Genomic DNA, 22,822 nt, shown 5'->3' on the forward strand with positions numbered 1-22,822 from the left:
GGTACCCAGAACTTGAGTATTAACAGTTAAACTCCCATGATATTATGATGTGGAATACTGAAAATCAAAAACCTCAAAACCATGACAGAGCATTTGTACAGTAATAATGTTAGTCTGCCAATACCATTTCACAAGCTATCATCTATATAAATCTCCACACAAAAGTGCAAATGGAAGATGTATATTTATTGTATAAGACTGTACACTAACGTGCATTAACATGGATTTCATTTGCTTTATATTCAAGAATTTTGATGCTTTGTCTCTGACAGGAGCAATTGAAAAGTAACTGAGTAACAAAAGACAAGAGGTAGTGTCACAGACATTCTAGAAGCATTCTATGAGAACCAAAATGGAATCCATATTACAGAAATTGATTTGTAATTAAGTCACATATATTATTCTGGTGTCATTGTAACCATATGAGTTCAATATGTGAGTTGAAAATATATGCTGAACTTCTAGAAAAACTTACGTGCTATATATTTTTTACACAAAGAAAATCAAACATTGTGAAATATCTAACTGGTATATAATTGAAAATACTATTTCTACCTGAATTTAGTCCCTATAATTCTATATGTGAGAAGAATAACTGACTTTTTACAGTCTTCAATATGAAATTACAATTAAAATATGTGTGCTTGTCTGTCTTTCATTTACTATATATATATCTTCAGAAATTCAGAACAGATTTATCATAAGAAAGTGATCTTTTTGTTTGGTTGATTGATTTTTACAAATACACTAATTTGATAGTTCTGCCAGGATATCTTTAAGGTTTAAGAACTATTTTCATACAGATATACTAGCAGAATCTGGTCCTAAAGTACAACGTATTGTTCTATAGAACCAGAAGCTACACTACAAAAATTAATTGTACAGAAAAAAAAAAAAAAAAAAAAAAAAAAAGACCAGACAAAATTCAAACGAAAGATTATTTAAATAATAATAATTAAAAAAACCAAACAGACAAAATAATGGACAAAATACCTCAAAACATTTTCTATTACACCACTAAATTAGCATCTATTACTAACATGTAATTTACATTAAACTAACAGATGTAAACATATTTTATTTTACCATATATATGTATAAAGTTTCAATATGTATATATTTTTTATTTTATAAAAAGAATCAGATGCTTCATCCTTCAATAGAAGATGTATACGAATGTGTTTAAATTTCATAAATGTAGTTTAATAATTTCCTTCTATATTCCAAATTGCAATGACGTAGGTCAAGAAAAGGAAAACAGCTAAGATCCTTTCCAGGTTCTCCCATTTTCCTTTAGTCTATCTTGATGTGCTAATACCAAAGTACTGATTCCCTTAATAGTGGTGCTATAACACTGAGTAGGTTGATTATGTTCATTCATGCTGACTGAAGATATGATCATTTATTGCTTGTCTACTTATAGACCATGTAGAAAGATTATTATTTTTTTTAATATTAAGGTTAAGTGTATCTAATATATTATAGAAAATAGAGTGTGAGATTAAACACTGTTCTTCTTGAAGAGAATGGTCTAATTTATTTGGAGTCTGGTAAAAATAAAAAACAAATTTTTTTTAAAAAAGATCTAATTACTAAAATTCATTGTACAGTAGTTTGCAGTAGTTTGTAATAGTGTCTGTACCACAGCATTTATTAATAATAACAAAAAAATCTCATGTGAAGTAGAAATCTGATCTTGGTCTCATTAAACCAATGAAAGTCTTGCATACAAAGTCAGATGGAACAGAAGTGTATCCTAAAAATAAATGCCTCAGGTTTTCTTTGGGGGAAAACCTGGAATGAGCTATTGACATAAAAGAGATTTTGATCATAAAAACAAGAATGTCTTTTTTTTTAGTCAATTTTTGTGCATACTTACCTTCAGTAGAGGTCAAATCAGATGTTCAGTTACTCTCCTTGTTGCTACAGTTAACTTCCAACACAGATTTGAAACTGCTCACTTTGTAATGCGTTAGAATTGGAAATTTAATCATGTCAGTATACTTATACTTCACAGGGTCAGAGAAGGCCCTTCCTGGTAACTTTGTGTGACATTACTGTTCCAAAGTATTCTATCTGCTGACTGAACACATGAGAACTTCCTTTGGAAAAATGTTTTAAATGTATATATTATTGCATACTAAATATTTATTTTTGCCTCTAGGATATAAATAACTTCTGAAGTTTCCTTGCTGGAGATACATGGAATATTGAAATATTCTCTTATTATCCACCCTTTTTGCAAGTCACATTCAAATGCAAATACAGAAAAAAGTACATTTGAAAAGAAGATATATTTTGTATTTCAAATCACAGAACTAAAACACACAATCATATCTGTGGTTAAATATACTTAATTTAAGGTTGTTTTTTTTAATTTTATTTTCTTTAATCATTTTTTACTTAATATTGCTATGCATCTTAAATAGCTGTTAATATTCTACTGAAGTTTTAACTCTGCTCTATTTTTTTTCAGTTACTGCCACACCTGTATTGCAGCAAATGTTTTCTTATGAGTTTGAACATTCCGTAGCAATTAAGTGGATATAACACAAATCCTTTCCTCACTTTGGCCTTTCAGTATTCTCATGGATGTCACCATGTTTGTATTAATGTGTGATAAAATTTATAATTCAAAGGAAATCCTTTTATTTTAATATTTTTCCCATTACTGTTGTTCTGCTATGATTAGAAGAATATTTTAAAGAAGAACTCTATCACCTCTGTTTGTTTTCATCTTCTTTTCCCTTTACCTTTGTACAAATATATTTACCTAAGCCTGCATAAAGCACACTTGTGTATGCATTGATAGTTGGAATAAATACAAACAATTTTGCAGTTTAAAACGTATTAGCTATGCATTTTGTTTTCAAATCACTTTATATGGAATACATATTATTCTGCATTTAACTGAATAACAAATAAGGTTGGGTGGTTTTTTGTTGTTGTTGTTTGTTTGCTTTTTTGTTTTGTTTTGTTTTTTCATCTTAATCTTGTATTTATTTTTTAGGGAAGACTGACCACTACGGATTAATTCAATAGGCATTGTGAATACATCTGAGGGAGACAGGAGCTAAGATCAGAAGAAAACAGCTAAAACAGCATGATTAGTGTTTCAGTTAGTAGTAAATAGTAAACACATATCATACCTAAACCCTAACCAGTTAGGCAAGGAAGAGCTGCTGCCTTACGGTGCTGCAGGAGTGGGAGTGGAACCAGGACAGCTGGCCTAAATTAAACAAAGGGTTATTCCATACCAGAGGACATCATACAGAATGCTATAAATCTGTGGATATTTATCAAAGAAAGATTTTGGAGTAGGCAATGAGGAGAAGACTGCCTATTTTCCTGATCTTTAGCTGCTGTGTTTTAAATGAGTTTGATCTATTTGAAGTAGTGAGAAGACTAAGATATAGAGCAGCACTGCATAATTGATCACACTCACATTGATGTCTCCCCTTGTTCACTAACTAATCCTTTTCACAGGGGTTACTGAACTTACTTGCTGAGGAACTTTGAAAATGAGCACTGTCTCTTTTGCCTGAAGTAGTGGTTGGCGGTCCTGTTCATGGCAGAGTGGATGGAACTAGATGATCTTTAAGGTCCCTGCACGCTAAGCCATTCCAAGATTGTTTGAACACCTCTGTGCATGAACGTTGCTCAAGTGAATTTGTAACTTAGAGATAACCAATGTTTTTAAAGGTTAATTTCCTTAGAGAAAAACAAAATTTGGAAATTGGTTTCTGAAGTCGCTAGAAACCTTTGGAAGAAGAACCTATTTGTGATAAGCACGTGTCTTCTGAATAGTTCAGTCAAATACAACTCAAGGTTTCTGAATATTTTTCTCCATGGTTTTAGCCATGGAAGTCATTTCCTTGTATTCCCTGTTTGACAGAATTAAATGATTCTCTCCTAAGACTCTACAAAATCCTCTTCTAACATCCCAAGAGGTTGCCAGTGTTTTTCATTCATTTGTGATACTAAGCTGAGAATCCAAAAAGTCTGTTTATTATATACAGGTGACCTTGGATTCTCTCTCTTTTTTTTTTTTTTTTCCCCTTAATAAATAGGGGCTTAGAAATGAAATATAAATACTATTTAAAAGCTCAGATTCACTCTGGAAATCAAGCACTTGCTGAAATCTATTAGTTTCATTTCTATGCCAAATGAGAATGGAAGACTTTTAGGTGCGAATTTGAAGGTTTTGTTGAGCATGGCCCAGAGAAAAACTTTCTATTTGTAGCATTGTTTAAGATATTTTAAAATTTTATGAATGTGTAATCATTGGAAAATTTATAATTAAAAAGTCATGAGGGTATTACCTTTAATCTTTTCTGAAGTGAGAACTGAATCTAGAAATTGAATACTGATTTGCGTTATATGGTATCAAAGTGTGATGCAGAAACCTGTTTAGTCTGATCAGATTTATAATTAATCCTAAAAGTAGCCTTTCTCTTACTGCAAGTGATAAGTATGACAACATAAATTAATCAAAAAAAAAGGGCTTCAGATTTGAAATATGCAGACATGTCTGCATAGTTGAGTTCAATTAAAAAATTGATGAACAAATTATATGCTGAATATCTTAAAAAAAAAAAAAAAAAAAAAAAAAACTTATTAGATTGTGTTCAGTTTTGCAGTTGTTTTTGTTGCCAGCTCTTTAATCTTTAAGAAAATATGTGTAATTATTTGTGGACATACTATCAGCAGGGATAGCTGATAATAGCTTTAGCAAATATACTATATCATATCTTGACAGAAAGAATGCTGCTTTGATAACATAATTTCGAGAGAGAAAAATGTTGTATTGTCAGTGAGGAATACGAAATGCGAGGAAAAAGTCCTGGAGACATAAGGATGTTGCAGGTGACAATGGACTTTCAAGAGAGAAGCAACAATATATTTTATTGCTATAAGGTAATAATTTAACAAAATTTACACAATTAGATTCAGTATGTCAAGGACACTTGATTATGTACTGTATAGAGAACAAGGTCAGACAAAACTGTTAGGGATACACTTGCATAATACTAATATGGATGGCAGGCACAAACCTTTGGGGAAAATGCCAAAATTTTAGAAGAAATGAGTTGTTCAAACCCGAAGCTAGCTAAAGATGATTAAATATTCATCAAGAAGAAGGGGAGTAGAATTTAAAGAACAGGCTGCTTGTTTATTGCATACAGATACCAACTACATAAATCATTCGTACAGTTCTTTTCCATTTAAGGTTGGCCGTATTTGTAAATAGAATATCTTTCATTCTAGATAGTGGTGAACATTCAGTCTCATAGCTTGGTCCTATGACTTGGACATGACACAAAATTGAAGCAAGTTAAACTCAGCAGCAGATGAAATCAGATATCATCTTTAAGCAGTTGCTAGCTCCAATGGCATGGAATATTATTGACAGGGAGACAAATTGCATAGCATAAATCAGATCACACAAGGAAAAGTTGGAGAAAGTGTATGCAGTAGACACTAAAGAATTGCTGTGAAGAATCCTAGAACAAGATTCAAAGCTGAAGTTTTCAATGCCACTTCACAATTTACTCTGTTGATGTTAAATACCAGAAAGACATTAAATTTTCACCACTTAATTGCTTTCTAATTTGTTTGCTTTCTTGTTTTTCCACTCTCAGTAGCAGCAGCTATCAACAATCTGAATTCAGTTCACTGTTGGTTGAAAGGACCTTCAACAATACAATTTTTTAATGATGTTTATATGTCATTTTTTCCAGTTTTTCTTAAATCACCTCCTTCACAAGGTGTCAACATAGAATAAAGATGACTAACCTCAAACTCAAATAGAATAATATTAAACATTCTTTATGATAATTTGATGGTAATAGTAACACAATTTTTCAGGGGGAAAGGTACATAATGCTAGAATGGAGCTGATATTTATTTATAAAGTTTATTGTTGGTAAGATCGCTTATATTTTTAAATTGTATATTAAAAGAAATGCTTTCTACAACAGAAGTAATCTAAATTATTTGTTTTATTGCATGGAGTGCTGTAAGAAGAAAACAAAAAGGCATATGCATTAAATTGCTGTTTCGAAATCAAAGTCTGGCCATTTTTATATTAAAATTCTAAGTGAAAATACTGCTCCATGAGAAAAGCAATTGTCACTGTAGTCATATGTAATCAGTTTTGTGAAATTTAAGAGTAATTTAAAGCAGAATTTAAAAACTGAAGTAGTCATGCAGGTTTAATTCTTAATAATTGTGTTCTACATACTTCTAAAAATTCCTTCAATTCAGCATTTGGAATCAAATCACCAACATTAACTCTCAAGTTTAAATCAGTGTACAATTTTAAACAGTTACTTTTGTAATGAAATACAAACACAGAACGTTACTGTATGTAATATTAGAGTGAAAAGAAGAAATTTATTTTCTACAGGCTTTTTTGAATTAAAAATCCACAGTCATAAGAAATATGTTGACAGTTCTCTTAAAAGCTTTACTGAAAAAAGATTTTATTTTCAACAATTTATCAAACTTCTGACTTCTGTAATCAAAACTTAAGAAGGAAAATTCTTGGCAGTTTAATTCAGATGAAACCTGTTGTAGATTCCTTTATTTGTCAAGACCAACAGCAAGTTGTACTGTGTTCACTTTGGCTGAATGCTAGGTGCCCATACAGCTGCCCTTCCTTCCCTTCCTCAACAGTACAGGGAGAAAATTGAAAGCCATATGGATTGAGATAAAGACAGGGAAATCAATTACCCATTTCCATCACAGGCAAAATAGACTCAATTTGAAGTAAATTATTATTATTTAAATTTTGTTTGGGGTTAAATTAAATAGAGTAGGAGAGAGAAAAACAAAGACTAAAAGTAGAACTCCACTCTTATCTTCCCAGGCTCCGCTCCATTCCTTCAGTAATAGAGACTATGAGAGAAAGAAGTTACTTTATGATCTTTAGCAGGCAACACTACAATCATTGCTAATTCTCAAAGTGCAAATTCTGAAATTGCAGAATAAGAAGCAAGCAATCATTTTTGTTTTGATGTCAGCATGTTCCGTAGTAACAGTGTTATTCACGCTGAGCTTGTCCAAACAATTGATGTTGTAAATCTATTAAGATTTATCAATCTAAATGATATCAACGTATTTCCAAGTTAAAAATTAATTCTCAAGAGGTTAAAATGCATAAATCTATTTTGTCTTTCTCTTGTTTTGAAAACAAGATTTGAAGGAATGATATAACCACCTCTGTGGGCACTGCCTCCAGTGCAAAAGTATTTTCACTTTTTTGTGGTTAAAATCATTACATCCATAATTCAAAGATTTCTCCATGTTTTACGTTATTGCTTCAGTACAAGCACTTTATATGGCAAAGATAAGTAGAAAATATAGTGGGAATATAGTAGGAAATAAAGATGCTTAGGGCATCTGTATTAATGGTTATTATGAGATGAAAAAAAATAAAAACTGAAGTATTGTGGTTGTTTTTTTTTTTTAATTATTATATTTTTCCCTTGGTCATTTGTTTTGGTAGATCAACAGAACAACTGCAAGTAGTTTGAAACTTTCAAAATTCTCCAAAACTACTTTGTTTCCCTTGTTATTCAGTCTTCAACTGAAGACTTGACTATTTTTGTATACCTTTTTTATTAAATACAGCAACGTGACTATAAAGTACTACTGTCAATAGCCAGTCTTGTTAAAATGTGTCTGCAACCTTCAAAGCTTAAGAAGGTTATGGATTTTGGCTCATGGGAGGGCAAGTTAATAAGCTGAAATGCAAGCTTGCCAGACTGTCTTATCCAAAATGCTTAATTTTTCATGCTTCTTTTCTTCTACTCCCTTTTTACCCAAATAATAATAACAAAAAAGGTGTTTGGTTAGATTAGGTTGTCTTTCTTTCTTAGTCTTTTTATCACTCTGTCCTTCTAGAATACAATAAAGAAAGAAGAATATTGTGTTCTACATAGAGTTCTTAATATTTGTTTACTATTTTTTCATCTAATGTACAGAATTTCTCTATAAGACTATATTTTAAATGTTATGTTTTTTTACTGGTAAAAAGGACTCACAGCTCTTTAAAAGAAGTCAGGTATTTAACATTTAAATTAAGATACAGAAACTATCAGTAGTTAATTACAAAAATATATACTATAAAAGCTGCTCTGAAATTAATGCCTCTTATTTTATTATGTTGGCTCACAAGGCCAGATACAGATGTTGTTAATACGGCAGTATAGGTTGAACCTTCCTGCCAATATTCCATCTAATTTTGTTGCTGTGCAAAAGACAGTAGCGGAGAGAGGGGGGACAGTCTGATAAAATGACATCTGAGACGGGAGTGCATATGAAACAAAGATGTTCAATTGAATTCCTTGAAGTGAAAAGTAGTACCCATTGCAATTACACCCGTTGACATTCATCGTTTGTTAAACATTTATGGAGACCATAGAGTGGATGTTAGCACTACAAGGTGGTCCACTTCAGCAGCGGTGACAGCAACTGGAAAGACAAGTCATTCTGGACAGCCATACAGATTTTAATGAGCATGACATGCAGAGTACTGCTCATCACTGGAAAAAATGCATAGCTAATGGTGCTGTGTTGAAAAAATAGTGTTTTTTTAGCTGAGAATTTGCTCTATCAAACAGTGTCATTGTGCTCTTTGTATCTGTTGTAGTTTTTGTGGAAATAAATGAAGCATTACTTTCAGAGCAACCTACATAGTTATAATCTATACTAATACAAAAAAAAACTTCATTAACGATAACTTTACAAATGTTACACAAGAAATGGAACCGCTCTTCTCCAACTCGCCCCTGACTATCTCTCTGTGGCTATCTGGCTGAACACACCCATCTCCACAAACATAAGGTGGTTGTAGTGAGGACCACTATTCTCAACAGGCAAAGCAGGATGCTTGTGGTGTGTGCAGGTCTTTCAGCCCAGACCCTCTGTTGTATTTGTTTCTTCACACACGTATTCCTCCTACCGGCTCTCTTTTTCTTCCTTTTATTAAGGTAGAAGTAACCCATTGAAATCAAATTTTGGGTCTTGTTAATTTTAATTAAAGTTCCTGCTTTGGTAAGATTTAATCTCCTAGTTGCTTCAAAGGGAACATATTTCTATATATTCTGTTATAATCCCAATCTTTGACACTACTATTAAGATGATGATGTTATTTTTTTCTTGTAGCATTTTAAAACAGTTTTCTTGTATCAGTGTCACAGTGGCTGTTTCACAGACTTTGATAGCTAAACTCCAGGTGTCTGTCTTTCATTCTCATTCTTTTCCACTGCTTCAGAGTAGTGTTCCTCCTACAAGATGAAGTTGTTCTTCAACAAGCCCTACACAGCTTCCCACTGATGACAGTTCTTCAAGAACTACTCTAGCATGGATACATACTACTGGATGCAGTCCTTCAGGAATGGACAGCACCAGCATAGATCCTGCACAGGGACCAGCTCCCGGCAAAACTCTATTCCAACTTGGGCTCTTCTCCATGCAGTTCTGACACTGAGTCTGATCCCATGACTGCTCTCCACAGGCTTGCAGCTTCCTTCAGATACATCTGCTCCACCTTGGGTTCCTCTATGGGCTGAAGTGTGAAGATATTATCTTTTGTGGTACACCATGGACTGTAGGTGAATAACCTGTTCTACCATGGTTCTGTGGTGCATGGGTTGCAAATAACTTCTGATCTGGCATCTGAAGTACCTCTTTGCATCCTTCTTCACTGACACTGGTGTCTGCACTGTTGTTTCCTTCTCCCTTGTCTCTCCCAGTGTCTGTTGTCCAGCATTTTTTTCCCTGTCTTAAATACATTATCATAAGGCTGCAGTCAGTGTCACCCATTGGCTCAGCTCTGACCAGCAGTGGGTCCTTTTTGGAGGTGGCTTGGAATTATCTCATGAGAATGGGGCACCATCTGGACTTTTCTCACAGAAGCCAAGCAGCGCCCCTACTACTGCCACATAAACCCATACAGTCACATTTCATTCAGCTTCAGATCATTGTGAAGTACTGTTAATCCATCTTGCTTTTGGCTGTAGGACTAACTAACCTCCATAGGTCTCTACTGATTGAAATTATTCTACACATCTGTGAACTTGTTGCTCCCAAGCTCAAAAAAGTCCTGTACATATTTCACCTTTCTGATTGTCATTGGAAATTTTCTGTAATATCTAAGCCCATTCTTGTTTATTCACTTTTCTTCCTGTCAGATTTCAGAACTGTGAGTTTGATAATTTGATTAAAGTAATTTTAAACTGCCTCCCTTCTTGCCAAAGTAAATAAAAACAAACAAACAAACAAATATTTTAGTACATTTCATTTCAGGGGAGAAAGAAATTCTTACACTTCTCTTTTCATTTTTTTGTTTTCCTTTTCATTATCTTTTTGTGATGCTTTATTTCCAGTGCAGGAATTGAATAAGATAGTGAGTCATTTTCATTTTTGAGACTTGATATAGAATTCAGGAATAATCTGCCATTTTTACACTTTTGTGGTTGTATGCAAAATTTGGGCTATATAGTTGTCAAAAAGGACAACTGTGTACAGAAGTTTTTAGGGGGCAAGGGGGAACTTCAACTTCCCAGAAATATAACACAGCAGGAAGGGAACAATCCCAGAGGTTCTTAGAGTGTGTGGATGATAACTTCCAACGTGAACAGTGAGGGAGCAAACAAGGGGAAGCAAAATCCTGGACCTGCTATTTTTTAACAGGGAAGATCTTGTCAAGGATGCAAAGGTTGGAGGCTGTCTGGGGCAAAGTGACCATAAAACGATAGATTTTTCAATCTTTGTTGAAGCACAAAGAGGTGCCAGCAGAACTACCACCTTGGACTTCCAGACTTCCAGCGGGCAGACTTTGGTCTCATTCAGACTGTGGTTGAGAGTGTCCTCTGGGAGGTTGTTCTGGAGGGCATGGGATCCCAGGAGAACTGGGAATAATTTAATTTCAAAGGTGCAGGAACTGACCATCCCCAAATCATAGAAGAAGAGCCAACGGGGATGGAGACAGTCTGGATGAACAGAGACTTTTGCCTGGAACTCAGGAACAAAAGGAAAAATTATGGTCTTTGAAGAGGGGGCAAAGAGTTTATGAGGATTACAAACATGCAGTGCAGCTATGCAGGAAGAAAATTAGAAAGGCCAAAGCCCAAATGGATGTGGCCACTAAGGTGAAAGACAAAAATAAATATTTATATGAATTCATTAACAGTAAGAAAAGGGCTACGGAGAAACTTCATCCCTTGCTGGGAAGGGGAACCTGAGGGGAGACCGTATTGCTCTCTTCAAATACTGGAAAGGTGATTGCAGCAAGAGCAGGTTTGTTCTCTTCTCACTGGTGACAGGAGACAGGACGAGAGGAAATGGCCTCAAGTTTCGCCAGGGGAGGTTAGGGTTCGATATCAGGAAAAATTCATTTATAGAAAGGGTTGTTAAAACTGGAACAGGCTCCGCAGGGAGGTGTTTGAGTCACCGTCCATGAATGTGTTTAAAAACCATATGGATATTGTGCTGAAGGACATAATTTAACAGTGGGTTGTTAGAGTTAGGGTAATATGGTTAGGTTGTGGTTGGACTCGATGATCTTTAAAGTCTTTTCCAATCTGACCAATTCTGTAATTCTGTGATTCTGTGATTGTGTAGCTTTGTTAAAAAGAAGCAAAGAAGATAGTTGTTTGAGAAGGCTGATGAAAACGTTTAATTTACACAGAATCTTTGTGACACAGTGAATGGCTTTCAAAATTTTAAATTCTAAATTCTATTTTATATTTCCCTGAAAATATTTATGGATATTAATAAGACTTTTGCAATTGCAAGCAAAAATCTTGGATGTTCATGTGATTGATGTCATGATTTACAAATGCTTTTCCATCATCAATTTCTATATACAAATAAATGTTAAGCTTTTAAGTGCTCTCCCAAACTTTTTTTTTTTTTTTTTTTTTTTTTTTTTTAATAAAAAGTCATATATTGCAGAGATAGGTACTCTGAAATACATTCTATGTGCCACAGAATGTATCTCATAAAATTCTTTGAAAACTTAATTTCTAGTTGCACAATGATCAGAATATGAAAGAAACTCATTCACCTTATACCCACATTTTACGGTGTTCTACTCCATAAGTATATTATAAGGGGTTTTTTTTGTTTATTTGTTTGTTTGTCTGTTTCTGATTTTATTATGTGGAAATGAAGGGTTAAGGAAAATTTACTTCCTCCTGTACACAGAGAAAAAGTAATTTACTGGTGTGATTGCCACAGCTGGCGACACACAAAAAAGGAAAAAAAAATGATAAAATGGATACTTTCCCATTTTAATGTTCTTCAAATCTTCATGAATAGTTTAAATGTGATAGGATTTTAGATTTTTTATATTGACTTTTTCTTTTCCCTTGTTCAACCTTTCTAAATATAGGACTGAAGGCTCTTTGGCTGATCCTTTGTAGCAGTTTTCTTTGTGTACTTATTCTAATGTCAAAAACGTTTTCATTTTACAAGCATGCAATGACAAATTGCTTAATTCATACTCCCTATCAGCATGTTAACAAGCAACTTACAAACAATCAGGTCAGCAGATGGGTGGGCAGGTAAACATAACAGATAATTTATGAAAAATGTGATAAAAATAGTTGGTAACTGGAGGACTGCTAAGAGAAATGTGAAGTAGTGTTTTTTTCATAAAAATATTAAGTCTGCTCTGATTTTATTAACTGCTGACATAATTCTCTGTGATATAATCTTGTAAAATCTAAAGTACCCAGATAGTTAATTCCTGGAAGAATTAAATAGTATTTATATGTAGTTCTTTTCAGTCAGGAAAAGAAAGCTTAGTAAAAGCCATGCTTGTAGGAGGTACATAATTTTCAACAGTCGTAATATTCTGGTGTCTCCAAATATAAATAGTCAATATATCTGTTTGAGTTTTGGATCACGTTTCTCTACTTAAAGCTCAAAATATAAAAAAGAAAAACAAAAACAAAATTGAATTTCAGAATTTTTTTATACATTAGAAGAGAGTGACACATTTCCTTTGTGAATAAAAGGCCTTAAACACGCTCTCCGCTAAAAGAGGTGGAAAATATTTTGATTTAACAGACAATAAAAATCTTGTGCCATTAATTTCTCTATTTAAAAGACTTACACTGTCTCATGGAAGTTTGAAGTTGATACTCTGATTAATAATAGAAAACAATGATTATACATAGGTCACTCCAAAAGTAATGATTCTTTTTTTTTTTTTTTTTTTTTTTTTTCCCCGTGGAAAATGAAACAGATATAAAGATTACAATAACACTATTTGATAGAGAAACTTTTCAGCTACTAAGCACAATTTTTCAACATAGTCACCATAATTAGCTTGCATTTTTACCAGGAGTGACAAGAGCCTTCTTACCACACTCATAAAGATCTGCACCAGTGGAGGAGACTCACTGTCACTGTCACCACTGCAGAACTGCACCACCCATCACCTCACTGTATTCACATTCACTGTTTGGTCTTCATAAGTGTTCAGCAAGCATTTATGAAGATTAATGGGTGCCATATTTTCCACTACAATGCTCATAATTACACACCTTTGCTTCATATGCATTACCATGTCAGATGCCATTCTGTCAGAATGCCTCTTTGCTGACATCTGTCACACATCAACGAAATGTAATGGAATATTGGCAGGAAGGTTCAACCTCTACTGTCATACCAGTAACATCTGCCTCTGACACTGTGAACCGCCATAATAAAGCACGAGGCATTACTTTTGAAGCAACCCTCATACATTTCAGTATGAATATTTCATAGAATATCTTTTGATCTGTGCCTGTTATCGTCCATACAAAATCGTAAGATATTACAGAAGTTAAATTCAGGTGCTTTTTTTGTTCATTTCTTTCTCTGTTTCTGAGGGGAATATAGAGGAGTTGTAAAATTATCTTCTTATATGCAAATATCTGTTAGTGATAACTATCACTGCAGTAAAATCACTGCAGGCATGACAGTTTTAAAGTTACTAGGGTTCATCAGGTTCATCAGGTCTTTTGTATATTATTCCCTGTAAGTCATCTCCTAATCTCCTATTCTTGAATAATATCTAATGCTTCTCTTGAACGTTATCATTAGTTTGCATGCTATTTCTTTCCTTTTTTTTTTTTTTTTTTTTTTTTTTTAATCAAGATTTAAACGTTTCTAAGTGCCTCACTATGAATCAGGAAAAGGTAACTTACTAATGAAACTCAGAAAACAATGAGGGAGTTTTATCTGAGCTATAATTTATCTTTACTCCTTCAAAATAGGTGAGCATTCTGAAAACCATGGAAATACTATTTTTTATATTTACTTTCTTAAAAATATAACATTTTAACTGAAAAAAGACAATAACATCACAGAATAACTGAACTTTCTATTGGGAATTTGTTAACAACAAAGCTTTTGTTTTAGTCTGTATAACAGACTGCACAGCTTACTTTCTGGTAACCAACTTTGCTAGGTGACATAGCGATATCTGATTTCAAAACTATCAAAATAGACCACTGTGATTAATACTAGCTTGGAAAAATATATTTTATGAAATCTAGTATGTTTTAATTTTATACTATTTAGTTATCCAAACTCAGGCTTTAAAATACTGAACTGAAAGAGTGCAATTAGAATCTAAGTTACACTTGTTTATACATAATAGCATTATTCAGATTTTTTTTTTCCTATTATAGAATTATTTTTAGGACTGCATTTGAGGCTTTTCTTCCTCTGTGTGGTCCACATGGCCTCTCAATGTAGCTCCCAGCAGTCATATTTTATAATGGTTGTAAGACTGAGAAATAGGAAAGAATGTCAAGAATGTATAAACGTACTTTGACAATGAGCAACTATTGGTAAATGGCAGTTTCTTGTCCTCCCACTGTTTGATTAGTAGAGACACATGTCTACTTTCAAGTATTATGAAGATTTTTTAAAAAGAGCTTGTAAATAGTTTATGTGTCAGGCCCATTTTTCATTTGATGGTAAACCATGGTAGCAAGAAACCACATTTCGTACATGTTTAATGTGTAAAAATGTTTTTTCTGTTCCTCTGTGCCAAAGCATCTACTAAAATTTCCCACTGCAAAGTGGCTTATCTGTTCTGGCTGTCTTATCTAAATTTGGGCAGGGACCAGAAGCTCTTGAAGTAATGAATCATGGAGATAGAAAAGCAGGGCTTGTAGTCTGCAGTTTAGATGAAATAGAAACAGTTTGTCTGTCAGACATTACCTATGTATGAAAAGATATCTTCATGGATCTGGAAATGTTAGGTAGGTAACATAAATAGGTAAAATTAGCATTCTACCTATTTCCATAATGCACAGCTCAAACAAAAAAGTTAAAAGACTTAAAGGTAGGGCAAATGGAGCATCTATTTGCAATTCTTTTGTCCCTGTGGATATAGTGACCAAACTTGAGATAGTCACATGAGTGCAAAAAAAAAAAAAAAAAGAAAGAAAAAAATCAATAATCCTTATCTAGGATGTTGATTTGGGAAAGTCCTCCTGAGACAAAGTGGGAAAACTAAAGAACCTAAAGGTCCTCCCTCAGCCAGTGTTTACTGACATAACTGAGCACCCCAGGCTCCAATGTGTGAAAAAAAGGAAGTTACATGATCCTAAAATGACTAGAGATACCTGGATTTTATGCATGTGCATACACAGAAGAACTCAATACTGAGCCGCTACATTTTCTTAAATATAATTTATTATTGAAGAGAATGAAAAAGTGCAAACAACAGAAAACTCTGCAAATCAACTAGGGAAACTGCATCAGAAAAATTTTGCATGTTCAAAATAAATACATAAAAAAATAATTACCTGGCACTTACCCACTTTTTTTTTCTTTTTCTTTTGAAAGAAGTGAAAAGTGGAAGCTATAGGGAGTCTGATTACTTCCCTATGATTTTTCCTAAAGTTTCCTCCTTGCCACTGAGACCAGTCTCTCTTTTCACCCAACTGTGTACGAGCTAGAGGATTCTAAGTTATCATTGTAGCCACCAGGTTCCTTCCCCCATAATATCCTACAGTATCTCAAAACGTATATCCCTAAGCATTTTCAGATATTATCAGGTTCTGTTCAGTTTTCATCCTTCACTTGTTTCAGTTTCCCAGTAACTATGTTTGTGAAATTATATTTTCTTAAATGGCTTTGAGAAATTATTTTTTGTATTTAGAATACAAACATGATTCTTACTATATGTGTACGTATATGTAGCTTATTAATATTACAAAATAGGCAGTGCTCTTTTTCAAAGGCATTAATATACAATGGTAAAACACTTAACTAAAGTAAGTTTAAAAGGGAAAAAACAAACAAACAAACAAAAAAAAACCACAACCAACCTTTTGGTAAGGTAGTGATATTACACTCCAGAATAGCAATAGCACAATATTATCTCAGTTTGCATTACTATACTTCCCAACACTTGAACATCAAGTCTGAGTGTAAAAGCAGAAGATCAGATTTCACAGTCAGACTGCAGCACATCTATCCTTCCGTCTTAGCAGTCATCTACTGTGTTTAATATGGTTGCTTATAAGGAAGCTTAGTCATGTATAGAGGAAGTGTGAAGTTAATTACCAATTGAAGCCTAAATTCATTTACTGATTCTCCTTAAAACGAATTAACAATGCACTAAGTACTCAAAAATAGTAGTCTGTATTGTACTATTTTGGTGATGGGAAATTTTGTCTATTAGGTAAAAAAGATGGTAACATTCCCTCGTTTGTCTTGTCTTCTCAAGGAGCACTTCTAGCAGTTCTGCTTTCCGTTTTGTTGTAGGCATGAAACTGAGAATAAAAAAAACAAACTTCAAATTACATAAACAGGAAAAAGGCAAATGCTATTTATACGTACCCTTGCCTACTTGTAGTGATTACTTCAGCTCCACTGAAGACCTTTGAGTTTCTAAAATATAGACAATAACTTAGAAAAATTATGATCCACAATGGAAACAAAAACAAAAAACAACAACAACAACAATCCCAGTGAAATTAAGTATTCAGATGTAAATTGCATGTAAGGAAAAATGTTAACAAGATCTTGTAAGATCACAATTAATTAAAACAATTATAATAAGACTAAATGTAAAGCATTTACAATAATACTAGATCAGTACTATCCTGTGATGATATTTATTTTCTGGGGAGAAGTTTCAGAATAGCATAAGAAGAATAAAAAGTAAACATATTTGTGTACACGTATGTGTTCATAAGACTGATTCTTTATCTTAGCCTTTGAAAATCTAGTCAGAAAATCACAGTAACAATTCTGATGAAAAGCTGTCAGATTTTTTTTCTCTCTGCAAAAATTGAGATAAAATAATAATTAGGGAAATTGTGAATTTCATTCATTTTTCCAGTTCTTGTGGTTTTTGTTTGTTTGTTTCTTTCTTTCTCACATTATTGTTTGAGGGACAATACTGAGAACTAGAGCTTCTCCAGTAGTTAAGAAATGGCTTAGTCTTTGATTAAAAGTAAATGTGAGTTTATATAGAATTTTGAGTGAAGAGATTGTAAATTCAAGAACATCAGAGGACAATGTAATGTTCCTTAAAGCTACTCAAGAGAAAGACCTAAATATTCCTGAAGTAAAATTGAGCATATATTAAGAAATTTCGTTCATTCTTAGAATTATGTTTTTTTCTTATTTATGATTAAAAAAAAAGTGAAAATAAAAATATAAGCCAATGGCTACAATTTCCAAGATGACATCAGCCATAAGGAGTGTACTTCTGCAGCTTATTAGTGTTCATATATACAGCAAAGAGCTCCATATCCTTCAGGAATAGCTGTTAGTACTTTTTATTCTCAGCCATAATATTCCTCAAAGCATTATCACAAACTGGCTTTATTACAAAAATAATGCAATTTTTCAAAGCTAGAGGGAATACACAGCTTCTGTAGCATGAGCATGTTGAATTTTTCACTTAAGTTGTAAAATATCTTGGTATGCGGGAATATTATGGGGCAGATAATCTTGAGTGTGATCATGATGTATTTGCAGGGCACAAGGCCTGGCTACCACACATTCATGAAAAGTAGGTCCTACTTGACCAACCTAATCTCCTTTATGACCAAGCGACCCAACTAGTGGATGTGGGAAATATGTAGTCTACCTTGACTTTATTAAAGCCTTTGACCCTGGCTCCCACAGAATTCTGATGAAGCTGGTATCCCAAGGCTTTGCTAGGTGTACTCTTTGCTGGGGAAAAAATTGTCTGCATGGCCAGGCCCAGAGTGTGGTAATGAATAGAGTTAAATCCAGCTAGCAACTGGTCACAAGTGGTGTTCTCAGGGGTTCTGAGAACCAGTTCTGAGTTCTGAGGCCAATCCTGTTTAATATCTTTAGTGATAATCTGGAGAAGAGGATTTGAGTGCACCCTCAGTCAGGTTGCAGATGACACCAAGCTGGGAGGAAGTGTTGATCTGCTTGGGGATAGGAAAGCCCTACAGAGAGAACTGGATAAGGTGGATTAATAGGCTGAGTCTAATTGTATGAGTTTTAACAAGACCAAATGTCAGATCTTGCACTTTGGTCACAATAACCCCATGCAATACTATAGACTTGAAAACAACCTGGGATTAATAGTTGATGGCCAGCTCAGTATGAGTCAGTAGTGTGTCCAGATGGCCAAGATGAACAACAGCATCCTGGGATGTATCAGAAATAGTGTAGCCAGTAGGGCTAGGGAAGTCCCCCTGTACTCAGCAATGGTGAGGCTGTTCCTTTAGTATTGTGTTCAGTTTTGGACTCATCACTAGAAGAAAAAAAATGAGGCCCTAGGATGTGTCCAAGGAAGGACGACAAAGCTGTGAAGAGTCTGGAACACAAGTTATATGAGGAGCAGCTGAGGAAACTGGGATTTCCAGACTGGAAGAAGAGGAGATTCAGGAGAAACCATCTCACTTTCTACAACCTCCTGAAAGGAGGTTGCAATGAGGTAGAGATTGGCTTTTTCTACGAGGCAATTAGAAATAGAATGACAAGTAAGGGCCTCAATTTGCACATGGGGAGGTTCAGTTGAGATATTAGGAAAAATTTCTTCCCTGAAATAGTGGTTGAACACTGAAACAGACTGCCTAGGGAAGTAATGGAGTCATCATTCCTGGAGGTGTTGAAGAAACATTTAGAAGTTGCACTGTGGGACATGATTTAGTGAGCATGGTGGTAATGCACTGATGGTTGGACCAGAGGATCTCAGATGTATTTTCCAGTCTTAATAATTCTGTGATTCTAAATAAATTAAAGAAAAATGATTCATACTACTCCAAGTTCCTTGGGTGGAGAGTTGTGCAAAATGAAGGTGCCTACAATGAAGCCAGGGTTGCTTTTAACATTGAAATTTTAAAATATAATAATCAGTTCTTTGTATTATAATAATTTTATTTACAGGTCATTTTTTATTTCAATATTATCTTCTGTAAAACAACAACAAATAGTTTTCAGGTCTGTTCATCTGTGTTTTTACTTACATGTTATGAATGAATGGCATCTTAGGAATGAATCTCATTCTCCACTTGTTACCTTGAATTGTAAATATATAACTTCATAATTACACTGAAGAAATTTAAATAATTGGAATGTAAAAATTTGGTATGAAAACATACAAGTCCCATACTAATAAATTTTGGCCACATCTAGCTACTCAAAATAGATACATGTAGGATTCTATATTTGTAGATATAGAGAAAAAGAAATAAATATATTGAACTAGATCAGCTCCTTGCTAGAATAATCCTGTCTCCACTGACTGTTGAGAGGATTGTTTAATTGACTTGCATCTCTAGTTGCCAATATTTTGATAAAGTCAGTTGATCCCAGGAAGTTTTTTTTTTTTTTTTAATATTCCATTTTATTTTATCTTTGTCTATTTCTATTTATAGAGTCATTAACATGCATTATGATCTAACTTAGTGTACATAGTTATACTTGAATATGGTCATATTTTTTTATTAAGTTTTCTGATTTTAGGTGATTTGGAAAACTCATATAAATCAATTTTAACATTGCTCCAGTGATATGTGACTTTATATATTAAAGTACCTAATCATCATTTTTAAAAAAATAAAAAAGGAAGATCTGAGGAACTACAGACTAGTGAGCCTCAATTCTGTGCCTGACGTGATCGTGGAGCAGAACCACCTGGAAAGTATGCTAGGGCACATGAAATACAAAGAAATGATTGGTAACAGCCAACACAGCTTCACTAAGGGTAAATCATGGCTGACAAAGTTGGTGGTCCTCTATAATGGGGCTACAGAATTGATGAATAAGAAAAAAAAAACAAAAACTGACATCTTCGGCTTAGATCTCTGCAGAGCAATTGATGCTGACCTGCACAACATTCTTGTCTCTTGGTAAAGGGCATTAAGGGGTACATCCTCTGAGACCTTGACAGGGCTTGAGATGTGTACCTGTGAACTTCATGAAACTCAACAAGGCCATGTGTAGGGTCCTGCAAGTGGTTTGGGGCGATTACAAGTACAAATACAGGCTGGGTGAAAAATGAATTGACAGTACTCCTATGGAGAAGGACTTTGTGATGTTGGTTGATAAAAAACTCAGCATAAGACAGAAACATAGTCTTGAAGCCCAAAATGCCAACCACATCCTGGGCTGCATCAAAAACATGTAGTTAGCAGGTCAAAGAAAATGTCTGTCCCCATGTATTCCACTTTTGAGAGACCCAAAGCTATAACTAAGGCAGCACTAGAGATGTATGGAAATTGTCTTAGAGGTGTAAAGATATTCCATGAACATTAGTTAATGGATATGATAACTGAGGGAGGAAAGGCAATTCTCTCCTCAAGTGACTATAGAGCAAATATGAATATTGAAGACTTAACCCCGGCAAATACAGGGACGTGACTCTCTCTAGAGAGTTTTAGTTTAGAGTTTCTGTGGTCACAGTTCCAAATCTCTTTCCATGTGATTTGTGCTGTGATCAGAATTAAAACAAAATTTGTTTATAAATAACAAGAACTGAATCAAATTAAAGAGTTCCTTTGAGGAATTTTATTCTCCAAATTGATACCATCTGCTGGAATCCAAGTATTAGCTAAAACAGATTAATATTCTCATGCTTACAAAAAATTACTGTGAAAGACCACCTTTGATAACTGTTCTAGATTTATTTATAGACAAGAAATATGCGATATTATATCCTATTTCAAGTGAAATGGCATCTTGCTGGTCTTTCTGGCTTCAGAAGAACAATCAAGTTCCATATGGTAGCAGTAAATTAGCTCATCAAAGAAACAAATAAACAGAGCCCACCATTCTCAAGTTTTTTTCCAAGTTACTGATTCATATCCTCTGAGGAGTGGGGGAGATTGGTGGCAGAAAGCAAAAGCAGAAATTTGAATCAGTCAAATTACTTGAAATATTTCTGAATAATAAAAGTATGAAATGGTTCATTTAGCTTCATTTTTATTCAGCAAGAACTTCAGGGTTATCTTTTTCTGTTCTTTCTTTCCTTTCTTTCCTTTCTTTCCTCTTTTTTTTTTTTTTTTTTTTTTTTTTTTTTTAAGAAACATAATAAAAGTATTGGTTTTATGAATAATGGAAATTAGTCAGCCTACCGAAGTATAAATTACCTTCAGTCTAAGATTCAATTAGTGTCAAACAAAGAAATAATACAGTGCTTGAAATAAGTGACTAGTTTATTTTCAAATATTCTTCATTTCACCAGTACTGTCTTTTGAAGATAAATTGCTATCTTTTTGATTTTTTTTTGTTTTTTTTTGTTTTTTAGATTTATTTAAATGTTGGACTGGAAATAAGAAGAGAAACAGAAAAGAGTTGAAGAAAGAATTATTTTCCTTCTAATTTTCTCATTTTTTACATTTTTTTTTTTCTAAATTAGCATACAAATTAGAAAAGATGTTGATTATCTTAAAAAAAAAAAAAAAAAAAAAAGAGGAAAATGAAGAATCAGTATTATCTGCAAAGAACGACTGAAAAAATTTTCTTTTGTCCTGAAAAAGAACCAATATTCAGAGAGCATACAGATTGATTATCATCAGAATTTGTTCTGAATACTTTGGGGAACAGTGTGGGGGATTGGGACTGTGAACAAACATGCAATTTATGTTCATGCTGTTTCCTCTAAAAGATCAGATAACATGGTGTATACTTACTTTAGATGTGTAGCTGAGCATTAGAAGTGATGAAACTAACTAACCTACCAACCAGCCCACAAATAAACACTTAGAGAATGAAAAATATAGTAGCCTTTAATGTGACTGAGACTGAGAAATCGTCACGCATTTGTTCTTGTCTTTTTTTTTTTTTTTTTTTCCTTTCTCTTCTCTGTAAAACTTTACTCTCAGGAAATGTTTCATGAAGTAAATTTTGCATCGTTTTCCATTTAAAATGTCTCCCCAGATCACTCTTTCTCATCTATTGCAAAATATGATTTTAGTTTTCATGTTACCATTTTCAGTAATTTAAGTAATTTACCCTTCTTGTTTGGTTTTACACTTCATAGACTCTCTAAAGTTTTCTGTAAATGTATTTCTTGGTATCACAACTTCTATTTTTTTTGCATATCTTGCCTAAGTTTATGTTCTTCCCTATTATAATGTTCAGTGTTCAATTGTTTCTTGCAATCACATCTCTCCAATAATTGCTCACTATCAGCCTTCTTCTGGACTGTGTCATTTTTATTCTTTGCTTTATAACTTCATTCTTTTCTTTTTTCTTTTCTTTTCTTTTCTTTTCTTTTCTTTTCTTTTCTTTTCTTTTCTTTTCTTTTCTTTTCTTTTCTTTTCTTTTCTTTTCTTTTCTTTTCTTTTCTTTTCTTTCTTTTTTTTTT

Source organism: Lagopus leucura, unplaced genomic scaffold (genome assembly GCF_019238085.1).
Source record: "Lagopus leucura isolate 7727_CA_CO unplaced genomic scaffold, USGS_WTPT01 Super-Scaffold_100001, whole genome shotgun sequence".
NCBI lineage: Eukaryota > Metazoa > Chordata > Aves > Galliformes > Phasianidae > Lagopus > Lagopus leucura.